A 6,618-nucleotide genomic window follows, 5' to 3' on the forward strand; every position below is an offset into this window, starting at 1 on the left:
TTCTGCCATGGGAAGAAGAAGTGGGAGAGAGGCTGTTCTCAGTTCACATGGCTGCTTTGGACATTATGATGGCGTGCAATGAGCGTGCACCACTTTAGGGAACTCTCTCAGTTAACAAACCCAACCCCTCACTAGTTAATGGGGGGGCAATTGATAGTCTCTTATCCCAGTGACTTCAAAATCCTGATGCTGGCCCTGCCTATTTTGATTTAATCACGAGGGATTTCAAGGTTAGTGCAGACAGCGTTGTCTATCCAGGATGATGCCACACTGAATGCCCAACTATAATGTTCTCTTTTTTTGTCTATGGCTTCCCACATTTCCAGTTTTTCACTCAAACACTGAATCCTGGGCATGGATTCAAACACAGTACAACATCAATTACATAATTAGGACAAGGAGTGATGTACAAATGGGTCAGACCAGAAAAGTGAGGGTGGACATATTGGGATTTTTCCATATACATTGTCTCAATTATTTGTACGAGGCATGCTTCTCTATTTGAATGTCTCTACGTACTGGCTTAGGAGTGGAGTCACGGTTTGTTTGTCTACTCACTTGTTGAATTCCAAAGGAGAGGTTCTCCCTCTCTCTGCATAAGAGACTGTTAGTCCGTTTACTGCTTCCTTAGCCTATGTTTAGTTTGGAATAAATATCAAACTCTTGTTTCTCAGTTAAAGTTGCTTCCTGTTCAATGACTTATACAGGATAAGTAATTACTCTGCAACAGAACCCTGCTTTACGCTTTTCCTTTTGCTGCTTACCTATTCATTAAAAAAATTTTTTTAATAAGACAATACATAAACATAAATAGTAAGACTGATACATAAAGACATCCATTAACCATCCTTCCAGATATGTAAATAATTAGATGGAAGAGAATGACTAAAATTATCTTGATTTGTGAACAGAATAAAATCTGACCATATCATTAAAAAATTATTAGAGTTAGCTTGACCTGTTCGAAGACAAATAATATGAGTCAATTTTTCAGATATGGCAATGAGCCACATAGACTGGTACCAAGCTGTCAAAGACATAGTTTTATGCTTCCAATGTTGTGCAATGCATAATCTAGCCGCAGTTAACATAAAAACTATAAGATCCTTAGATGATAATGCCAAATTAGCTCCTGAAAATACATTTAATAGAGCCAACTCTGGTCTCATATCTAACTTCTGTTGTGTAATTTTACCCATTTCTAAAAATACCTCTGTCCAAAAGCAGGAAATACTGGGACAAGACCAGCATAAATAGAAGTATGTACCCCTATTACCACAGCCACTCCAACATAACGAAGACAAACTCTTATTGATGTGGGATAATCTAGAAGGAGTCAAATACCACCTGTGAAAGAGCTTAACAAAATTCTCTCTAATTTGGGAAGAAGTAGAAAACACCAGCTTCCATTTCAGTATTCCATTCCATTGTGAGTCGCTAATAGTTTGTTATAGGCCATTTTCCCAAGCCAATTTAAGGCCAATTAATGGATCAGATGATTGAATTATTAAAATCTCATATAATTAGAAATAAGGCCCTTAGAATCTTCTGAAGCCTTTAATATTAATTCCTCAAACATAGTCAAATTCCTATTAGCCTGTTTAACTATATCAAGATGTAAAATAAAGGACTGAAACTGAAGAAAATTTAACCAAGAGTAATGCTTATTCACAAACTTCTCCCGAAATGGTTCTAAATCAATTGGTTTATCCTAATAATAAAAATCCTTTAATCTAATTGCAACATCTCTAAAACATCAAGTAATCAGGAGGGTGAGTCAAAAGCTGGAAATTTAAGATGACTACAAATGGTTAACAAGGGGGAATATGGAGGGGGGGGGCAAAATTTTATGCCATTTCCCCCAGATCTTAAAAGTGGTTCTTAAACACAGATTTGTAACAGAACTCTTAATAAATTCAAATATCAATAACAGGTTGTAGCTTGCCTTTGTAGGACATGGGAACCCTACGGTTCTCCCCATGAAAGAAAGCATATATAACAAACAAACATGTAAATTTTAAAATAAGAATTTTTTAAAAAAATATTATGGTCCTAATCTGGTCATGATATAATCACAGTTAAATTTAGCTGGATCTGAATGCAACAAGAAACCCAGTTAAAAACTATGCAAGGATTCCAATCTCTGTGTTCTTCTGTCTTACATTAATCATCCTTTCCATTAGGTTTCATACATTAACTGTAACCTGATGGCCAATATTAAATTCAGCTCAAAGTTCAGGCATGTGGCATTTTAGAAAGCTTATGCAGCAATAAAATGCCTACAAGTCAAAAAGGGGAAATGTGCTGATATATATAATATTAATAAGGTTAGAAAGGCTGTGCACACAGCCCTTGGGTCAATAGAGCCAATTCAATTTTCTGTTGTGAGGTGGAAAAATAGCTGCTATAGCATACTTATTTCAAATAAGTTAGTTCAGCATCCTGAGTGCACAACTATGGTGGCAAAGACCATAATTAATCTCCTAATCATGAAAATTAAATAATTCCAAAACAACCCAACTAACTTCTGGGGGTGGGGTGGGGGAGTTGGGGGTTCTATTGAGTTTGGAACATTTGTCAATCATTGACGCAAGCATTTTTTTCTGGCTGTTACAAACACACCCCACCTCCATTGGACAGTAATAGCCTGAATTTTGACTCGCATTTATTTATATATACATGCATACATTTGAATCCCACCTTTCAGCTCTTACTGAAGGCAACTTGCAGTAAAAAAATGTAATGTAGTGGCTGACATGATGCACAGCCTACCATCACCATAACGCTCCACACCCCAGGGCTTCTGCGGACTCGGAAGCAGCCCCAACACTGTTTAGAATGTTGTAGAAGAAATGTGACTGCAGTTTTTCCTATGCAGTTTTTCCTTTATGGAAGAGCATCTGGAGGCTGCTTGTGAGTTCGCAGCAGCCCTGGGGCCAAGGGCTATGGCAGGCCTGCTCAACTTAGGCCCCCCAGCTGTTTTTGGACTACAACTCCCATAAGCCCCAGCCACAGGGGCCAATAGCCAGGGATTATGGGAGTTGTAGGCCAACATCTGCAGGAGGGCCGAAGTTGAGCAGGCCTGGGCTATGGTGTCAGTAGGTTGTGCATCATTTCCGCCACACCCACGAGCATCATTAGTGATTCATTTGAAGTCATACAATAAAAGACCACACACTCGAAAAACCCTGTAATCAAAGCTATAAAATTGGACTTCCGTATAGCTTAGCATATCGGCCATGACAGAGAGCTTCATTTGACATGTGTTTTAAGAAACATAGCTCATGCACTGGAGTACCTGCTTGGTTCCAACCCAAGCCACCATTTTATTTATTTATTTATTTAGTGTATATTTTTGTTTGTTAGTATATTTCAGCAGCCTAATGCTCAAAGGTCCTGTAAAATAAAAACCATTTTCTTCGAGCCCTTCTCTTTGAACCACTAATGTGGATCTGGCAGAACTCCTTTGTGAGGAAATGCCCTAAATGGGGCAAGGAGGCACACTTTATTGCTCCTCAGTGTCAAACAGCTAGAATCCATTTCTGCTAGCGGGGTGCAGAATTCATCGCTGCTGCTTCTCCTAGTTCCTAAATTACTGCAACTGTGCTACCAAAATAATTCAAGTCTAATGCTTGGGTGTAAGGGATGCACATACTCTCATTTCCATCCATGTGGCATCAAAAAGTTGTGAATTATTAAAAAGCACTTAATCTCTCTCTCTTTTTTTAAAAAAAAGATATTGTGAATTAACAGCATTCTAATGAGTACCTAGGGGTGACATGGCAGGGGGCTTTAAAGAAGTGTAAATAAAACAGGAAGACAGCTGCTACCTAATAGCTAGAGCTGTGTGGCTCAGCACCCCTGCTTTGCTCGCTGGATGAACAGACCGGCCTTAATCAGAATACGGTGGTGATTCAAACAGCAAAAAAGGCTGTTCGGAAGGACTGCTGGGTTTTCATTAGCTCCACAGTTTAGCCTCCACCGTGATGCCATCAAAAACAGAAAGAGGCATTGTTGAGATGATCGTTAGAGTTGCTTTTTAAGAAGCAAAGGAAGAGGGGAGTTGAGTTGCCATTCAGGGACTGAGGCCTTGAGAGGAAGAGAAACAAGCAAGAAGAGGTACCAGAGAAAGCACTTCCAAGTTCCTAATGACTCCTTAAAAGCCTTTTCCTGGCCCTTTTCTTTGTCCCCACTTCCAAAGCTCAGATTGGCTTACTGTGTTTTTCGGCACAGAGTAAGATATAAAACTGGTCCGGGAAAGACCTTGTGTTTCCTGACACAAGTGTTTACTCAGTTGCTCTCTTTGTGTGGGCTGCATCCCCTTGAAAAGTCCAAGACATGAGCAGAATCACTAAATAATCCATCTGTTTTATGGCAACATGCTGCTTTTTACGTCAAATCGATGAGAAAGTGCAGACCATAACTTAAATTACACTGAATTGAAAATAAAAACATAGGAATGGACACTGGCCTAAATCCAAACATAGTTGCTGTGCATACACAGAGAGGAAAGCTGGTTTTCAGCTATCCCCTCTTCCCCCTATGGATAATAGAACAAATCAATCCAGAATTTTCACTCAAGGCACAAATGACCAGGCTCAAACTATCATACTTTGGACACAATATGCAAAAACCCAGTTCCCTTGAGAAATCCATAATGCTGGGGAAACTTGAAGGAAAGAGAAGAGGATGAGCAAGGTGGATGGACTCAATTACAACAATGAATGCACCGCTGAGAGACCTTAAAGGCTAAGTTGAAGACAGATCGTCCTGGAGATTATCTATCTATGTGGTCTCTCAGAGTCGACTCCGACTTGATGCCATTTAATCAATCAATCAATCTTTGCAGCTACATGTGCCTCCCAAAAATATGTCCCTGAGGGTTCCAGAAGGCTCAAGGACAAATTTTTGGGAGGCACCAATAGCTGCATAGGGAGGGGGGGCACCAAAAATCACTGCTCACCTCCATATGTGAAAGTGTTTCCCATACACAATTCTTAGTTTGAATCTAGACCAATGTGATGGTAGCAACTACTTTAGCAGGGAGAAAAGATGCCTGCTCTGCTGATGGCTGCCAGAATCATGCGTGATGGAGTAGCTTGGTCAGGTGAGCCAGGATGCTCTCAGCTCATCTCCTTGAGTCATAAACAAGGAATTTGGCTGGTTCAGACTGCAAAATTCCTTTACACAATTTCCACCATTAAAATGGCTTCTGGGGGGAAAGTGTAGCTGGAATCACAAAGATGCCTGTCAGTTCACTGTATGTACAGTATGGTACTTTTTCTGTGCAGTTGGTACCAGTGCGTATGGCCACCTGGAAGCATTTAGTAGTGCAAACACTAATCCAAAGGAAGCCACCATCAACTGCAGCCTCTTTCCTATCATATAATATGGGGATAATACTAGCACACTTCACAGAGGTGTTGTTAAGGGTTACGGGCTGATATACTATGCAATGTTCCATGTGTGTTGCAATGCAACGTTTGCACAGTTGTGCAAGAGTGCTGTTAGACTAAACACAAGAATTGTGCAGACACAGTTGTGCAACTGACAGCCATTATTGTCAATGGCCATCAACTGAGCCACTGCATTCATGCAACTCTTGCATTTAGCAGAACAGCACACACATAAGGCTGTGCATAGTTGTGCATAAGGTTGTGCATGTGTGTCAGCCACTGAAATAATGTATGCTATGTTCTTTAAGCATTGAGGAAAAGGCATTGTATAGATACATATGATCACTCCATTTATATAAGCCATATACGGGAGAGCTGGTCTTGTGGTAGCAAGCATGACTTGTCCCCATAGCTAAAAAGGGTCAGCCCTGGTTGCATATGAATGGGAGACTTGATGTGTGAGCATTGCAAGATATTCCCCTCAAGGGATGAACAGAAGGTTACAAGTTCCCTCCCTGGCATCTCCAAGATAGGGCTGAGAGAGATTCCTGCCTGCAACCTTGAAGAAGCCGCTGCCAGTCTGTGAAGACAATATTGAGCTAGATAGACCAATGGTCTGACTCAGTATATGGCAGTTTACCATGTTCCTATGTTCCATATATTTTGGAAATCTGTTTAGATTGAACGCTACCAAGAATGTTAGAACAGGATTGAATAATGCTAAGCACTTTCTAAAACAGGGAGTCTTCCATTGTGAAAAGAATGCCCCAACTTACTTTCTGCACTAGGCTTGTTTATTATTCTGTGGAAATCATAACATGGTGACTATTCCCTTAGCATATGACAAAGGAAGGTTGTAGCCCATGTGCCCAGATGGAAGACAAGCAGAATTATCACCACCTTTTTCTTGCACAAATCATAATCCCCTGACCCTGGTGGAAACTCCCACCAAAGAGATGATGCGTGTTGTGGTAGCAGCGCTAACTCCTACCCTAGAGTCAGACTGAAGCAGTGAAATAAATTACAGCTTCTATTTTGTGGGGGCCAGAAAGGGAGGAAGAGCTAAGACTGGCTGGGTACAAATAATGGCTGACAGGATGAACAGTTCCAACAAAGATCTTAGAACTTGTGGTGCCACTACCGAAGACCCAGAAGACGTGCCACTGTAGACAACTGGTGGTAATGCTATCAGCCTTACACAATTTCCCCCCTTTGCTATGAT

This window comes from Hemicordylus capensis, chromosome 6 (assembly GCF_027244095.1).
Source record: "Hemicordylus capensis ecotype Gifberg chromosome 6, rHemCap1.1.pri, whole genome shotgun sequence".
In the NCBI taxonomy this organism is placed as follows: domain Eukaryota; kingdom Metazoa; phylum Chordata; class Lepidosauria; order Squamata; family Cordylidae; genus Hemicordylus; species Hemicordylus capensis.